This window comes from Martes martes (genome assembly GCF_963455335.1).
Source record: "Martes martes genome assembly, chromosome: 4".
In the NCBI taxonomy this organism is placed as follows: domain Eukaryota; kingdom Metazoa; phylum Chordata; class Mammalia; order Carnivora; family Mustelidae; genus Martes; species Martes martes.
The window spans coordinates 8,429,305-8,446,808 of NC_137891.1; the positions used below are offsets into that span (position 1 = coordinate 8,429,305).

The 17,504-nt window shown below is 51.2% G+C and overlaps 1 protein-coding gene across 1 annotated transcript in view; it reads left to right on the top strand.

Moving 5' to 3' along the window:
• The first annotated feature begins 14,664 nt into the window (after positions 1-14,664).
• The window catches only part of ST3GAL1 (ST3 beta-galactoside alpha-2,3-sialyltransferase 1), a 67,743-nt gene continuing 64,903 nt past the window's right edge, over positions 14,665-17,504 (top strand). Inside the window, exon 1 of the mRNA XM_080800961.1 lies at positions 14,665-14,818. The gene's annotated coding sequence lies outside the window, so the exon portion shown is untranslated. The remainder of the gene's footprint in view (positions 14,819-17,504) is intronic.

Sequence of the window (17,504 nt, forward strand, 5' to 3'; positions counted from 1 at the left end):
AAGAAAAAAAAAATCTACCAGTCATCTCCTTATCCTGCTACCCAGTAAATCCTATATGTACCAAGGACGGATGCCACTGGCCACTGGAGTAGCTGCTTGGCCCAGTCACAGAAAATTCTGGAATAAGTTTCACAGGCACTTTGTTCAGTTGTGGAGCGTGTGTGGAAACTTCATACTCCCCTTGCAGACCCAAGGATCTGAGAGCTCCCTCCTCTAATTTGGGCACACAAGGCCAGCCTTGGGCCCCAGAGGAAGCCCACTCTAGTCCCCTAGGGCCAGCGCTCAATTGCTTTGTAACTTGGCACCCACACTGTTCCAGGCTCTGGTCTCAGTTTCACTCTCTGCAAAATGAGAGGCTTGCAGTTCTGCTGACATGGCCTTGGGCCGTTAAAGCCTTTCTTCATGAAGACAGCCTGCACCCTGCTTGCTTCTGCTCCAGCTCCATCCTCAGAACCTTCCAGACGTTCCTGGTGTCACAGAAACAGGGCCATCCGTGCGGGGCCTCCTCCCTTCCCTTACAGAGAGTGCTCCAGACTCCAGAGCCCGCGCCCAATCAGTGAAGTCATTTACCCGCAATTCTCAGCACTGGACGTTGAGTTGGCCCAGAAGTTTCAGACTCTGGGGTCTGAACATGGGCAGAGCTGAGGTGACGTTTGTGGAGACTCCCAGTGATGCATGTGGCCAAGAGGAGCTTTGGTGCCCTCACTAGGACCAATTTTATTCCCATTCCAGGTGCTGAAAATTTTCATAGAAATTATTTCAATTAAACTTTCATATTAATGAAAACAATACTGAGGCCCAGAGGGAAAATCATGGGACCCTGGGTGACAGAGCTGCCCTGGAACTCCCCCTGGTTTCCTAAGCTCCCAACTAGGTGATCCCTCTCTGTTTCCCCTTCCCCAAACCCATATTCTTTCCTGCAGGTTTACGTCTCAGTTTCCTCATTGGAAACTGGCATTCCTTGGGAGGCCTGGGGTTTTATTGTTTCTTGGGTCTTGTTATTGGTTTCTTTGTTTTGATTTCAGTCGACCCAATATTTATTAGGTATTTATTACGTTCTGGTCATCGTGCAAGATGCTGAAAATACAGGGTTGAAAGAACATGTGATCCAACCTTCCCCCCTCCGACCCCTGCCTGCCCCCAGACGTCACCGTGTGGTGGGGAGGCACCCTGGGGCACGAAGAGTATGTTGCAGTGGTTTGTACAGGGTGGACACGTGCGCGTGCGGTGAGAGGGCTGGGACAGAGAAGAGAATGGATTTCTCTGCCTCATGAGACCTACAGGAGGATTCACTGAGAAGATAGAGCCTGAATACCTAGGAGAACCAGACTTTCGAAAGCAAAGGTATTTTCTTCAATGCACTGAACCAGTATCTAATTAAAGTTGTGTGCGCCCCACGTGCCCCAGAAAAATAAAGTAAAATAAAATAACAGACCAGGCATAGGCGTGTCTGTTCTTCATGGTTCTCACCGGAGTGCAGGACCTTGAATTGTGATCTTCCCAGGGTCATGGGCATCGCAGTGATAGCATGTAAGATAGAGACTACCTGCTTTGCTTTACTTTAAGAAAAATAAAATTCAGTGCTTTGTCTTTAATCCTTGTCCTTATGCTTGATCTCAGATTTAAATGGCTGTCTCGGGAGATGGGGTTAAAGGCATGGCAGGCAGCGTGTGCGGGGACAGTGCCCAAGTTTTCAGGCACAGGACTGCATCTAACTGTGTGAGCTCAGCAAGCCTTGCACCTCCGGGGCTGGGGCTGAAGTGCCAGTGGGTCATTTTCTCTGGATGCTCAGTGAGGATCAAAGTTCCTGCTCGGGAGCCTGTCCCTGGAAGGGCCTCCTGATAGCCCAGCTAAGAGCCTGTGCAGGAGGGTTAGCATGGAAAGTGCTCAATGCTCGAGGCACAGTATCCAAACAGAGCATGTGAGAAATAGAGAAATTGGCAGAAGGTGGAATGTTCTAGAAAGCTGGTGGAAGAACACTTGACATAAGAGGCTGGTGTTAATGTTAAATGGTTTGTTAATGACCCCCACTGGAAAGAACAAGCCTAATGACTGGATTAGAGTACAGCTTGTTTTTCCTCATTGCTGAGGATTGGTAAAGAAACTCAAAGTTTCTTGATCTCTAGAGCACAACACAGGAAATTACTAGGAACAGAGATATCTGGGGCCCGAGGGGAGTACACAGGTGAGGGTGCTGCACACCCTGGGCCCCTCCTGCATGGTCTTGCTGACTAACAGGTGTGATCTGTGCCCAAGTTGGAGGCACCAGGAGGGAACTATCTATCATGGTTTATACTGGGAAGAGTGTTTGGGGTCAGTATACTTCTATTTATATATACTTCAATCTATCTATAGTCAGGAACCATCTGCCATGGTTTAATTTACACTGGGACGAGCCTTAGATAAGACACTGGGGTCAGGATACTTCCTTCTGAGTCAAGTGGATCCAAGCAGGGCAACCACTGGCCTAGGACTCAGAACTTCTAGCTCCTGGTCCTGTCCCATTCCACCTGCTCCTGGCCGAGAACCTTGGGTACGTCCCTGAAGTCCCTGAACTTCAGAATCTCCCATTTCCTCAGTAGGTAGATGGCACTGTACAATTCCCACCCTGCCCGGGGGGCTTGGGAGGGGCCCATAGGATGAGGCCATGAACCTGCCTCATTGGTAATAAATTCAGGAGCTTCTAATTTTTATTAAGCATTTAGGGTATGCCCAGAACAGGGGCAAGTATTTTAAACATCGACTCATTCCGGGTTCCGGGAGGAAACAAATGGAGCAGAGAGTTTCATAAAAGGAATGTCTCCAGAGCAGCAAGGAATGTAGCAGGACCTGAGCAGGTTCCCACCCGCCCCCCACCCAAGCCCCCATGAGGCAGATGGAGGGATGGGTGAGGGGAACCAGGAGTGTGGCAATCAGAGCTCATCGAAGCCTCTGAGGAAAGCCTCTGTCCTCAGCCTGGCAGGTCACAGCCAGAAGGATAGGCTGCCCCCTTGCCCGGTCCTGCCTGCTTTTCACAATCCTGTGCCACCAAGAGCCAGGGAGTTCCTTTGTCGGAGTCTCTCAGGAACTGGACAGGTCTGCACCCACCTTGCACTCACCTGTCATCTCCTTTGATCCCTCAGCAGCCAGGGGCCTGGGTGGTCCCAGGATCCTGGAAGAGCAGAGCTGGAGGTGGGAAAGGAGCTCCCTTGCTCAGGGCCATACCACTGGTGGGAGCCCAAGTTTGAACCATTGTGCTCTGTTCCCCTAGTGAGATGCAAGAATCAAGAGGAAGATGTTATTACTAAGATCTTTATGTGTTCAGCGCACCTGGGTGGCCCTGTCAGTCGGTTCAGCTTCTGCCTTTGGCTCAGGTCCTGCTCCTGGGTCCTGGGATCATCAGGCTCCCTGCTCAGCGAGGAGTCTGTTTCTCCCTCTGCCTCTGCCCCTCCCCCTGGTAGGCTTCCCCACCCCAAATGAATAAAAAAAATCATGTTTTAGGAAGCATCTTTGAGAAGCAGAATAGCTTCAGGATTAAGGTTTTGCGGTCTGAGGCTTATCACTTACTGCTCAGGGATCACATCACCTACCTTTCCTGGCTCTCAGTTTCCTCTTTTGTCATGGGGACGATACTCTGTACAGTTGATGTGAAAAATGAACGAGTCACTCAATAGACGTTAGCTTTTTTTCCCCGAGAGGACCAAGGTTCCGACTTGGGGTGTGGGGGCTGGCTGTACTCCGTCTTGTCCCTCTGGCCTATTCCATAATCAGATAATACTGTTTGAATATTTGTATCTTAAAAGTTTTTTTCCTTCCAAGGACACCTGGGGATGTTTGAACCATTTCTTCTGACTCTGTGTGTGTGTGTGTGTGTGTGTGTGTGTACATGTGTGTATGTGTGTACTGTTTTCTTCCTCCTCTAAAATATGTAAAAGTTATCTAACCAGGTCTGATTCTGGAGCCTTTAAAAGAATATAAAATACAAGTTAAAAATCTCAGTAATCCAGAGAAGTTGAGAAGGAAAGAACATACATTCCAAATTATTGGCGGAACTAAAAAAGGGGTTTCAGACGACTTTTGGTAGGTCCCCATGTGGGTCTGCAAAGAAAATCCTTTCTTTGAATTTCACCAGCTACTGTCAAAAGCTTCAACCCAAATAGATATCATTGTGATAGATTTTGCTACATTAAAAAAAAAAAATCCATTTGAGTCCACATTGAACTAACAAACTAGAGTGGCTAAAAATTCCCTTCATGAATATTTACTTAGCAGAGGGCTCTTGAGAAAAACTCAACCAAAAAAAAAAAAAAAAAAGAAAAGAAAAGAAAAAGAAAAAAGAAGAACCACAACGAAAGCAAACCCAGCTTCCTCTCTAAATGAGAGGGTGGAATGACTCCAAAATATTGTTTCATGCTCAAAGAGCCTAAAACAACTCCACATGACAGATGAAAATCCATCTAATTGGGCATTTACCTTTTCAGAGATAAAAGGCTCAGCGGAAAGGAAAGAAAAGGAAAGAAGAAAAGAAAACGTCTTTCCTTGGAAGGCTCGACTGGAGCCCAAAATAAAGCCCGCGAATCGCTTGGCCTGGTGATGAAGGGCTGTGTCCCCCCCTTCCCTTTCTTGAGTGTCATATCCTCAGAGAGCCGCCCATGGTCTGAGAATGGAAACCCCTGAGCTCGGCGTTCACAGCCATCAGCATCTGCAACCCTGACTCTGCCTGGACTCCACCTCGTCTAAGTGCTGGGCTAGGATGAGGGTCTTTCCCATGTTGCAGTGGAAGCGACTGGCCCGAGGTCACACGGTCCCTGCACGCAGATTTTCCTTCTGTGTGCCCAAAATTACGTCTCTGCCAAGTGGGAGGGCATGCGCCCATGCTTCCAACACGTCTTCTTCAGCTCACCCCTCCCAGCCCTCACCTTCTCACCTTGAACTATCCCGACAGTTTACCGTTCCCATCGAGTAGGTCCGCATGAACCGGAACCAGAAGCGGACTTGGCCGAGAACCAGCTTTGGCATTAGGAAGTCGGAACGCTCCATCCCCAAGGGAGGCCTGGGCGAGGGGCCCAGGGAAGGTTTTGCTGGTGAAGGGGTGTGGGCCCAGGGAGGCAGATCACCCCGGAAGCCCCCGAAAGAAGCTGTCAACAAAAAACTCGGACATTCGGTTAGCTGATTTCCCAACCCTGTAGTTATTTTGTATGTAAATCTTGTTAAGGTGAGGAAGTCAGCAAGCACACGAAGTCAAAGGCAAGGAATAAAGGCAGAAAGAGAATTTAAAAGAGAAAGGGAGAGACACAACTGGCAGATCCCGGGAACCGGGGGTCTTGCTTGTAAGTCTTTTGCGGGGTGGAGTGGTGAACTGTCAGGGAGCTGGGAGGTTGTGTGCATTCTGTCCTTGACATGGAGTTCAAAGAATATCCTTTCTGTTGGTGGATTTCCTAGAAAAACCCAAGAGTTGAACTGTGGAGGCTAAGTGATGGCTGTCTTGGGTTACCTGTGGCCAGGGTCTACTCTCAGCATCTCCACATGGGGCTGGGCCAGGATGCATGCTTTCCATCAGCGGACTTGACCTTTCCTTTAATAGGACTTTCCTAGTCTCCATAACAGCCCTATAAAATTGCTGCTCATACTTTTTCCCTAATCCCATCTTACAGATGCGGAAACTGAGGCTCAGAGAAGTGAAGCCACTTGCCCCAAGTCACATAGCTAGAAAGTTGGCAGAGCCCAAATTCCTAACGGCCAAATCTCCACCCGTGTAATTCCTGGGATCATCGCATATCCCTACATCAGGGAGACTGGGAAGGGTGAGGCAGCTTCCCTAAGGGGTGCGGATGGAGAACACATCACACCGGGTATCTGTCCCAGTCCACGGGTGGGGCTCCAAGCCTCTTCCCAGATTCCCCACTTGTGCTGCTCGATGGGTTTCTTAAGCTAAACCGTGGCTGTCTGGCGGGAGTTTAAATCTGCGTGGAGTCCCAGTGTTGTTGGTTACAAGCACTCATCCTCTGGGTTGTTGTCATACATGGAATTCAGAGAGCCCCACGGTGCCTGGGGATTGAGAAAGGGCTGGGAGCTGGTCGCAGAGCACAGGCAGGTCTGTGAGCAGGAAGGCTTAGTCTGTTTGTCACCAGGCGTGTAAACCCACCCAGCTCCCAGGGCCTGCTCCGAGTAAAATGATTAGTAAAAGTTGCTCTGGCAACATTGGAAAATTCCCTTTTAATAACATCGTCACAATGGAGAGAAAGGTCTGCTTGTTGTTCTTCCTTGAAAACAGTTTTTTGGTTTTTGTGTTTTTTTTTTAATTTTAGTTTTTTAGTGTTCCAAGATTCATTGTTTATGCACCACACCCAGTGCTCCCTGCAGTACATACCCTCCATAATACCCACCTCCAAGCTCACCCATCCCCCCTCCCCTCCCTCCAAAACCTCCGTTTGTTTCCTACCACCTGGTGGAGAGTGTGATGAAGAAAGACGGTTGCTTGGGAAACACAGGCGCTACCACAAACAAGAATGTCCTTGTTTGGGGGGGGGGGCAGTATTCCTGGTCGTTCCTAAAGCAAAAATCTGAAATTTCAAACCTCAGTCTTTTGGCGAAAAAGGAAATTAAACCAAAAGAGGAGTTGAGGAGCCCATGAGATCATGCACCCCCGCCTAAGAGAAATTTCAAATGAAAAACAAGCCTCTCGGAGTTGTTTGAAGAATTGGTGCCAACAGAAGGTCTGCTGTTAGTTTTCCTTCTCTACCTGTGGCCGGGAACAAACTGAGCCGAGGAAAACCGATCTGGGAACTCTAGGATTAGAAAAATTAAGCCGATGTCTCTCCCAAGCCAAACAGCAGTTTTGGGTAGCAGAGTATGTCTGCCTCCTTGCAGACCTGCCCCTGGGATGAAGTAGAGGAAGTTTCTCTTACTCTCTGAGGGGGGCCGTGGTGTCAAAAGCTGTGACCTTTACAGGAGTGGGTGGAAGGAAGGGGTGTGTGAGTAGATTGAATGATAACAAAGTGACAGAGGTGGCGTATTTGCAGAGCATGAAACAAGAAAGAATCGTAGAATCCCAGCGTTTGCAAAGAGGCTTAGCGGTGCCCTTGTTTCAACCTTCCCCTAGTCCAAGATTTCAATTATTCATTCTCTGACTCACTCATTGATTTGTCCAATAAAAAACACTGGCTCTGCCACTACTTAGCTGTGTGACCTTGAGGGAGCTGCTTTACCTCTCTGTGCCCTGCAGGGTGCCCACCCTAAGGGCTTTCTAAGTGCGTGCTCCCATCATCTTCAACACCATGCAAGTTTAGAGGCCCCTTGCTTGGTCTCCCACAAATTGGCTCCTCACTTTCGCTCTCCCACGTGGTGGTTTTTCTGTGCGCTTGATCACTAGATCTGTGCCCCACGCAGTGACCCTTTGTCCTCTGGACACCTCTGTGGATGAGGCAGCGCTTCCTTACACAGAGCTTCCAACCACGGAGGGCTTCCCGGAGAAGGTGGTAGGATGCAACTTTCGAGGATATCTGAATTTAAGGCTGAAAGCGTGGGCTGGGCTGTGATGTGCCCACTGGACCCTAGGGTCAGGTGAGCACACCTAGGACAAGGCATTGTGGGTATTCCCTGCCCCTGTCTCATAGCTGAGCAGACGGCTCAGACAGAGGCCCGACCTGTGCGGTTCCTCAGCCTGTTAACAGGCAGAGCCAGGGCTGGAAGCCAGCCCGCAGTTTCAAGCTGCCAAGTCCTTCCCCGCTGGGTTTCCTCCCGGCTTGGGAAGCTCAGGGTGTCCTAGAGAGCGAGACGCCCACGCCCTCCGCAGGCCGGCCGCCAGGGACCCCAGCGGCTGGGTCTCCCACAGACCCCCTGCGCCGGGCTGCTGGTGGGCGCTATCACCCCCGTGTCCCAGACCACCCGCGCCCACGGGCTCCTGCAGACCTCCCTCTGAGCAAGTCTGTGCTGGGTTTTGTGAATTCTGGCTGCCGTCCGCCCTTTTCTCCTTCCTGAGTTTCTGCCCAGGAAATACCATGTACTGGACATTTTGGACTCCTTTAACCTAAACAGGGCTCTGTGGTCATTTCTCTTATTGGTGTTTTGACAGTTGGGAAAACCGAAGTTCATGGGCATTGGCCGTTTGACCTAAGGTCCCCCAGGCTGGGTCAAGTTGGGGGCTGCGATGACCCCTCCCACCCCACCACGACTGTCTCCCCCCCGGGCACATGGGCCAGAAGTTTCCTGGGCCCCGTGTGTCTGCTCTCACTGCCCACACCAACAGCTGGTCACCAGCCTCCCTCCTACACTTCCCTTCCCTTTGTTCTGGAGAATCAGATAAGAGGCCAAAAGAACAAAGTCCCCCCTTCCCAAGCCATATTTCAAAGGACTATAAATAGGACGGTTCAGGGTGGTGTCCCAGGTCACATTCACCATGGACAGATTTTGTGTGATGCCAGCCCTGTCCTCTGGCTCGAGGTTTCCCTCATCCAGCACAAGCTTCCCTCCTCCCTCTCATAAAGTCCATAGTCAGGCCTCCTGAGTTAGGCCTGTGCTTTCCTGGCAAATAAACCCGTGCGTCGCGGTTCCCCGTTCCTCCCAGAGCTGTGTGTGGTTCTGGGCAGCACCGAGGAACCCGTGGGGCCCAGAGGAGGCGGAGGCGGCCCAGCGTCCTGCGTCTCCCTGCTCTGAAGGCACGTTCAGTGTCCCCAGCAGGGAAGGCCTGGGGGCGGAGGGGGAGGCCAGGGCCAGGAGAACATGGTCTCTGGGGCAGCTGTGGGACCGGGGCAGGTGACTTCCATGTCAGAGCCTCAGTCTCCCCACTTGTGCTCTGGGGTAAAACCACCCAGCATTCTGGTTGGGAGTTGAAAGAAATAAAACAAGAGAGGATGAGGGGGGAGCCCCAGAGAACAGACAGTCTGAAAGATGGTGGGACCTGGTGACAGTGGCAGTCAGGGTAGAGAGGCCCAATGCCCAGGGGACCCCATGGAGGAACCCTGAGATGGAACTGGGCCCCTCCCTGTCATGTGCTCAGAGGAAGGGGGTGTAAAGAGAGGAAATGGCCAAGGCTGCCGTTTGGGAGCCCTGCACGGCCTGCATTCTTTCAGTAATGAGGGGCGGCCCAGGTCTCCCTTGCTGCCCGTAGGAGGGGTTCAGCCAGACCCACGTGGGAGGAACCCCAGCAGATGGAGGCTGCCAGCCGCCAGGAGGGAGTGGCCCAAGCACCGCAGCTGGGGCATGTGGGAGAGATCACCAGCCGTGTCGGGGTGTCTGCCCCCCATGCGAGCAGCACCCACGTCTTCGTCTCTCTGGGCTCTGAGAGCTGACCGTGCTCGGTGCTGGGAGCCCAAAGCTGAAGCTGCTTGGAGAGAGCTGGGAACTCAGAGCAGAGGTGCAAACCAGTAAATCGCACCGCCCCCCACTTGTGGATCTGTGGGGGTGTGTGTGCGCGGGGGGACAAGGACCGAAGACCTTCTAGAGCCCAGTCAGGCTGGAGGAGGAGAACGGCCGTGTACTTGTAGGAGGCGGCCCTGGCTTTGAACAGCACCTCGGCAGGTTCCACCCTGTGGCCTTGGGCAGAAGACCCGACTCTTGCAGAGCCACAGTCTGCACATCTGTGAAATGGGGATCCGCCTACCCCCCCACAGCCCCCACCAGAGGACTGCTGCAAAGGCTGCATGAAGTCAAGTGCACGAGATGCTTAGCTCTGGGCTGGCGTCCTTGTGCACGCTCATCCACTCGCCCTTGATAGTGATAACCTCTCCCCAGAGAAGCACCTGCCCTCCGAATTCAGAAATCCCCTCACTCCGAGAGCTGCTCCCATTTGAAGCCCTTCCAGTGGGGGCGGGTCCATGTTGGAGGACTGTTCCTGCCAGCAAGCAGCTGGGTTCCCTGCCCCGTTTGGCGTGTTTCACATCAGCCGTCGGGGCCAGGAGGGGAGGTGCAGCCGCATCAGGAAGGAGCCACTCAAGCCCTGCACCCTCCAGTCAGCCCCAGCATCCCTGGCTCCCCTGCCCTGCGCCCCTCACCGAGCCTAGCCCGCTCCAGGCATCCCAGCTCCTACTCCAGGTGTTTCTGGGTCATCTCACCACCGGGTTCTGATTGGCCTCTGCACCTGCCTACATCTGGGTCACCTGTCCCCTCCGCAGACAGATCTGCCAGACAGTCTCTGTGCTGAGCTCACTCTCCGAGGTCACTGTGTTCTGGACAGGAATTCGGATTAAGAAACCACCCACCTGTGTGCTGACCGTCTCCGCCCTGACCCCCACGCAGGGTGGTGCAGCTGTTGGCTCGTGTTCCCGCACCCCTCCCCACACGGTGGGCTCCTCACCGGCTGACCCCTGAGAGTGTGCTGTTGTCCCACCAGGGCAGGGCACCCCAGAGGGGCTCAGTGAGCGCCCATGGGAAGTGCACTGCACTCATCCTGGGGGGAATTGGTTTATCATCCAAGGCTCCGACCTCGGCCGTGACTTTGAGCAGGTTGCTTACCCTCTTCAAGTCTCCACTTGCCCATCCGCAAAATGATACACATAACAGCTGGCGTCACATCACTGTGAAGATTAGCGGAGATTTTGAGGACAAAGGGCTTGGTTTGGGAAAGTGCCAGCCAGCCCTTTAAAGTGGTATCTGCCCCAGTTTCTACTATTAGTTTTACTTCGCTATTTTTGTTTTTTAAGTGATCCCGTGTTGGTTTTATCCACTTGTGGTTCAGTACGGCCTTGCAAAATAGTTGAAGCAGGAACGGTGCCCGTGTTAGCAAGGAGCCAACTCAGACTCCGAGGAAGACTGTTTGCCGTCACACATCCTGGCTTGCACAGTGTCTCCTGGTCGGCACAGCAGCTGCAGGGCACCCTATTTCAGGATAAGACGTGACCACAGGCCTCTGAGAAGAGACGTCCGTATATTGAAGGGGCAGCACTATTATTCAGCGGGGCCCTGCGTTCACAATTATCCAGGTGATCGCTTCTCAAGTGGAGGGAAAGGGTGGGATTTCTAAAGCAGTCTAGAAGTGGTGAGGAATTTCGGGTCCGGTCCTCTGCTCCGCTCCCCAAAGAACCAAAATCGGAGAACAGCATCTCTCGGGAGTTTTATCACGTTCTCGTGCACGATGGTGCGGGGGCTGCCGATGGTGACATTCTGTTAAGGGCGAAGAAGGAGTCGTTTATGGGCCCTCACCTCCTGTGCGGTAGGTAGAGCTGGTGAACGTGTTTTCTGCTGCTGAGTCTCCTGGTTTAGCCCAGCAGTTGGCCGGTACCTGGTGGCTGCCAGTCTTCCGGATAGAAAGGAAGGGGTGAATGCCCGGGGGGAGAGGAAGGGTGGGGAAGCAGGTGGGATCCAGGGAGACAGGGCAGGATGGCAGGGCACGGGAAGAGAGCCACGGTGTGACATTCCAGAAAAAATTTTCAGGGTGCAGGTTAAAAAGCAAAAGGCAGGGGCATCTGGGTGTCAGTCAGTAAAACATTGGCCTTTGGCTCAGGTCATGATCTCAGGGTCCTGGGGGTCAGGCTCCCTGCTCAGAGGGTAGTCTGCTTCTCCCTCTCCTTCCTGCTTGTGGTCTCTCACTCTCTCTCTCTTGCAAATAAATAAATAAAATCTTAAAAAAAAAAAAAAACGTAAAAGCCAAGGAGAGTCTCAGTAGATCGTTAAGCAGATACGGAATATGGGATAATTATGTTTTCTGTTTATTTAGCACCCCAGCGTTGTGTCAGGAGCCGAGGCACCAGGGCCTGGAGGGTGGGTGACACCTGGGGAACGGTTCTAGCTCATGGAAGTCCCCTAGTTGCCAATGTGCCAGTCGGGGCTGGGAATCCCAGTGCAAAGGAATGGAGAGACACACAGGAAGCCTTGGGCAGCTGAAGGGAAGGCGGCTAACTCGGCTTGGCGTGTGGCGGGGGGCAGGTGAAAGGAAACATCTGGGACGAGTGATACGTGAACAGATTGTTTTGTTCATTCTCTCATTCAGGAGCTAGAAACTGACTTTCTCCCACGTGGCAAGCGGTGTGCGTGACTAGTGGTGTGGTGGCAGAGTGGTGTGTGGGACAGGCACCCTTGTGCTCCCAGGTGGTTATCAGGCCGGTGACACCTGCTTTCTGGGAGTGCAAGGAATCCTGGGTAGTGCCTGGCCTCATCTGGGCGGTCAGTGAAGATGTCCCTGGGAAGGGCCGTCCCTAGTGAAATCTAACGCGTGAGGAGGCAGTCCACAGGGAAAGGGGACAGTGTGAGCTGGGGAGGGGAGGGAGGAAGGTCTGGGTTACAGCTTACAAGGGTCCTCCGGGGGCTGCTATGAGCAGGTGCTGGCCTCAGAGGAGGTGATGGCAGGTCTGAGGCTGGGGCAGTGAAAACTCCGTCTTAATTCTTCTTTCAAATATCAGGGACTGGGACACCTGGGTGGCTCAGTTGGTTAAGCCGCTGCCTTCGGCTCAGGTCATCATCCCAGCATCCTGGGATCGAGTCCCACATCAGGCTCCTTGCTCGGCAGGGAGCCTGCTTCTCCCTCTGCCAGCTACTCTGTCTGCCTGTGCTCACTCTCTCTCTCTCTCTCTGACAAATAAATAAATAAAATCTTTAAAAAAAAATATCAGGGACGGAAAAGAAAGTTTCATTCTGGGAGCTTGTCTTTGCTGTGAGACTGAGCCCTGACTTCTCCTGCACCCCACCCCCACGGCGAGCTCCAAATAGAATCTATTTATTGTCGACACCAGGCACCTTAGACAAATCTTGGGTCAGTCTGTAATTAAATCCTGTTGATTTTATATCTGAAATAGCTCTTGAGGGACGCCTGGGTGGCTCAGTCAGTGAAGCGTCTGCCGTCAGCTCAGGTCACGATCCCTGGGTCCTGGGACCGAGTCCCACATTGGGCTCCCTGCTCAGCGGGGAGTCTGCTTCTCCCTCTGCCTGCTGCTCCCCCTGCTTCTGCTCTCTCTGTCCATCTCTCTCAAATACATAAGTAAAATCTTTAAATACAATAAAATAGCTCTTGAATCTTCCATCTCTCCTCCATCTCACAGCCACTCTGCCTTGGTCCTGGCGCTCCACATCTCAGGGGAATCATCAACTCCCGGCAGATCTTTCTTTCTACGTTGCAAGTTTATTGTGTTTTATCGCCATTGTTGGCCATGTAAAGATTCCTTGGTGATGATATCAGTGAGCTTTCACTGCCTAACAAGTAGCTCCAGGCCTTAGTGCCTTCGGCAATAAGCGTTCATTATTTCTCCTGATTCTCTGGGTTGATCGGACACTTCTTGGGTCTGGGGAGCATGGCTGGGGCTCGGGGGCGTGGCCCGTGCCTCCTGGGGACCAGCTCAGCTGGGGTGATGCGGCTGCAGAAGATTCCAGGCAGCGAGAAAGGAGGATATTCTGTGCCTAAGCATTGTTGAAGCTTTTATTTGTGTCTTTTCTTATTGACCCACCGGCCAAAGCAGGTTATGTGGCCACATTCAGATTCAGAGGGTGGAGAAGTGGACCTCAGTCCCTGTGGGGAGGCAGAGCAAAGCCATGCTGTTGAGGTGGCCCGAGCCGGTGGGGCCGTTACTCTCTGCACCTGTCCCAGGGGCTAAGATGAGGACTGCAGAGCTGGACAGAACGGGGCCGTCCCATGAGGAACCGTTCTCTACCGCGGACCGCCTTTGTCGCCCTGGTCAGAGTGGCTCACAGGGGCTCTCCTGGCCCCAGCGGCTCCTCCATAAAGAGGGACTAGTCACTGAGACTACCGCGGGGATTTCGTGAGAAAACGTGGGTCAGTATATCCCTCAGTGCGTGGGACGCAATAAGAGCTCAAGCGGGGGTCTCTGTTTTTACTCTTCAGGTGGGGCGCTCCAGAGCCTTCTCCCGCCCGGCCTCAGCCTGGTGGTGCTTCCCAGCCCTGATCGCACCTGTTTACTACTTACGTTTTCCCCTATCCTCTGCCTCAGAGACATTTTCTTTAAAAAAAAAAAAAATTATTTATTTATTCATGAGATAGAGAGAGAGAGGGAGGCAGAGGCAGAGGGAGAAGCAGGCTTCCCATGGGGCAGGGGCCATGATACGGGACTCGATCTCAGGACCCTGGAATCAGGACCTGAGCCGAAGGCAAGCGCTTAACCGACTGAACCACCCCGGCGCCCCTCAGAGACACTTTCTCCAAACCTTTTCTTTTTACCACAGAGCATTTCCCTTGAGTGAGGAACAACTAAAAACCCACGTGCTCTTCTCCTACTGACTTGGTCATTTCTCCCTTAGCTCTCCCAAATATCACTCCCATCCTCGTATCACATTGCCCTGAGGTATTTGTTTATCTGTCCGTTTTCTCCACGAGGCTGAGCTTCTTGAGGGTCTGAACTATGATCTCCTCACCTTTCTGTCTCTGGTAGTTGGCTGCATGCGTGGAACAGGATAGGTGTTTATTGAAAAAAAAATAATACTTGACGTGTAAATCACTGGGTGAGTGAGTGGAGTGATGGGCCAATGCCTTTGAATTGTCTTGAGTCGACTTCAAAATGCAGTGGATGGGGCGCCTGGGTGGCTCAGTTGGTTAAGCGACTGCCTTCGGCTCGGGTCATGATCTCAGGGTCTTGGGATCGAGTCCCACATCGGGCTCTCTGCTCAGCAGAGAGTCTGCTTCCCCCTCTGACTCTCCCCTTCTCATGCTCTCTCTCTCTCAAATAAGTAAATAAAATCTTCAAAAGGCAGTGGATGAACTAAAATGTCAAAACTGACTTGAACTTTTCTCCTCTTCCCTTCCAGCTGGGACCACTTTCAGGATCAACATTTCTGACCTGGAAATGCCAATAGAAATAATAATCATCGCCAGGAGCTGTGGTGAGCAAACGCTTTGAGCTTTGTGACCAGGACGGTTTCCTCTGAGCGCCAGAGATGGACAGTCCCTCAGCCTCCTGAGGTAAAGGACCACCCTTTCCCTCCAGCACACGTGAGAGGTGTTGTCTTTTCTGGTTTCTTCTATAGATAGATTGATTTTGAGTGAGGGGGAGAGGTGTTCCCCTGTATCTTGGTCTCTTTGTAATTGGGCCTTCTTTCCCCAATGGGATATGCCATTAAGAGGGGACACTTTCTACCTCAGGAAAAATGCAGGGTCATTAGCATATCAAGCAGCCTCATTTTCTTAAGAGGAAGGCCTCCTGTGTTCTCATTAAACAAGTAAGTAAAACCTGGATTAGAAACAGCCTCTTGTGACCAGTGCCTGCCATCCCAGAGAAGGTCTGAAATGACACTGTACCACAGTGACTGCCAGTAAACAACTCTGACCCGTAGGACAAAAGTGGCCTGGTCATTTTTTTTACAAATTAAATTTTATTGGTACCCAGCCACACTCCTTCCTTCAGATATGTGTCACACCACAACGGCAGTGGTGACAGAGGGCTGTGTGGCCTGAAAGCCGAAAATAATCCCATTCCGGTCCTTCATGGAAAGAGTGTGCCTGCCCCTGATCTAGAGCTAAGCTGGCCACACGAGGCCACTCCATGTGTGGCTATTTCAATTTTAATTCATTGATATTAGTCACAAGGAGAAATGCAGCTCTCAGTCACGCTCACCACATTTCAAGTGCTCAATAACCATATGTGACTGGCGGCTCCCCTTTGGACAGTGTACATGGAGAGCGTTTCCATCAGCGAGGAAAGCTGGCTTGGGAAAACTATGGTCACCCTGGGATGTCTCTCTTTGCTCTGAGTGTCTGACTCAGCTTGGATATAATTGCAGCCCTCGTAGAAGAAGGAGGGTTGGTCCATGTATGTGTGTGTGTGTGGCTGTTCTATAGGATTATTGGTGAGGACATCTATTTATTTATCTGCTTACCTATCCATAAAAATGGAATTACTTCTAAAATTTCTTTGGCCAGCCAACCCATGGCCACTGTATGTGAGTCTGTGTAAAAACTAAGCCACTTAGACCTTGAGATTTATCAGTTTTACATATGCAGGTACCTTGATACAAATATGAGCCTTTCCATGGTCATGGGAAGATCAGACACAGTATTGGGTCTCCTGTAAAGGGAATGAAGCAATGGCCATAGTGTTCCCTATCGGCTGAAGATGGGGCAAGAAAGATAAGAAACAGTGAGAGGAAGAACGTGAGCTCAAGATACAGGGCCTGTGAGTCTTGGAAGAAGGAGGAATGCTAGAGACAAAAGATGACAGGCCAGGGACCATGGGTTTACTCTCAAAGAATGTGTTAAACAGAATCATAATGATTGGGAACTTATCCCATCTCAGAATCAGGCTGAGCACAGCTAGTTCTTTTTTTTTTAAGATTTTATTTATTTATTTGACAGGCAGAGATCACAAGTAGGGGGAGAGGCAGGCAGAGAGAGAGGAGGAAGCAGGCTCCCTGCCGAGCAGAGAGCCCAATGCGGGGCTCGATCCCAGAACCCTGGGATCATGACCTGAGTTGAAGGCAGAGGCTTTAACCCACAGAGCCCCCCAGGCGTCCCAGGCACAGCCAGTTCTATACAGCAGACCCATGGGGAGAAGCTTGGACTTGGCAATAGCCCCACCGTCTTGGGTGGGTCAGGACTGGAAGCATAATTGAAAGTTTTACTTGTTGAATAAGGGAATGTGCAGTGCCGAGGAAGAGGGCCAGTCACTGAGCTGCACGGTGTTTATGGACGGGTCAGAAAAGAAACTCTAGGTGGCCAGGAGGACTATAGGCAAAGGCCCCGCATTGTGTCTTTAGGATCTGGGCTTTTTTGGCCTTGGGTTCCCCCAGAACTAGCAAAAACGAAGCAGAGTTTCAGATGATGGAAAAGGATTGAACTGATGTGTATCTGTACCTCTAGATTGGAAATGGGCCCTGCCTCTCTCCTCTTGGTTGGTTTTTAAGCTTTTCACCATTGCCGGTGAGTGTTGGAGTCACTCGAAACAGGTGTTTCCACAGCAGACTTTCAAACAGTGGTGCTTAAGTAAGTATGAAGTAATTAGAAGTAACAATTAGAAAAGATTCTGGTTTTTATTTTTTTATTTTTTTTTTTTTTTTAGATTTTATTTATTTATTTGACAGACAGAGATCACAAGTAGGCAGAGAGGCAGGCAGAGAGAGAGGAAGGCAGAGAGAGAGGAAGGCAAACAGGCTCCCCGCTGAGCAGAGAGCCCGATGCGGGGCTCGATCCCAGGACTCTGGGATCATGACCTGAGCTGAAGGCAGAGGCTTTAACCCACTGAGCCACCCAGGCGCCCCAAGATTCTGGTTTTTAGTACATAGTATCGAGCACACCAGGGACAACAGAGGTGGTGATGACGATGATGTTAACAGCGATGATATCGTCCATCCATTTCAAGCTCATTGTGTGCCACGTACACCATTCTGGTAATAATAATTGTTATTATAATAGCTTCAGATTATTGTGCTAAGCACTATAGTCACTTTTTCTCAGCACATGAACCCAGAGCATGTTTTTCAATTACATTTTTTCCAATTGCTCGAGTTTGATATAATTACAGATTTACAGAGAAGTTGCAAGAAGAACCAAAAAATTCCTGGATACCCCTCACTTGGATTCCTTAAGTCCTAACATTTTACTATATTTGTTCTATCCTGTCCTCTCTCCATTCTTTCTGAAACCCGGAGATTCT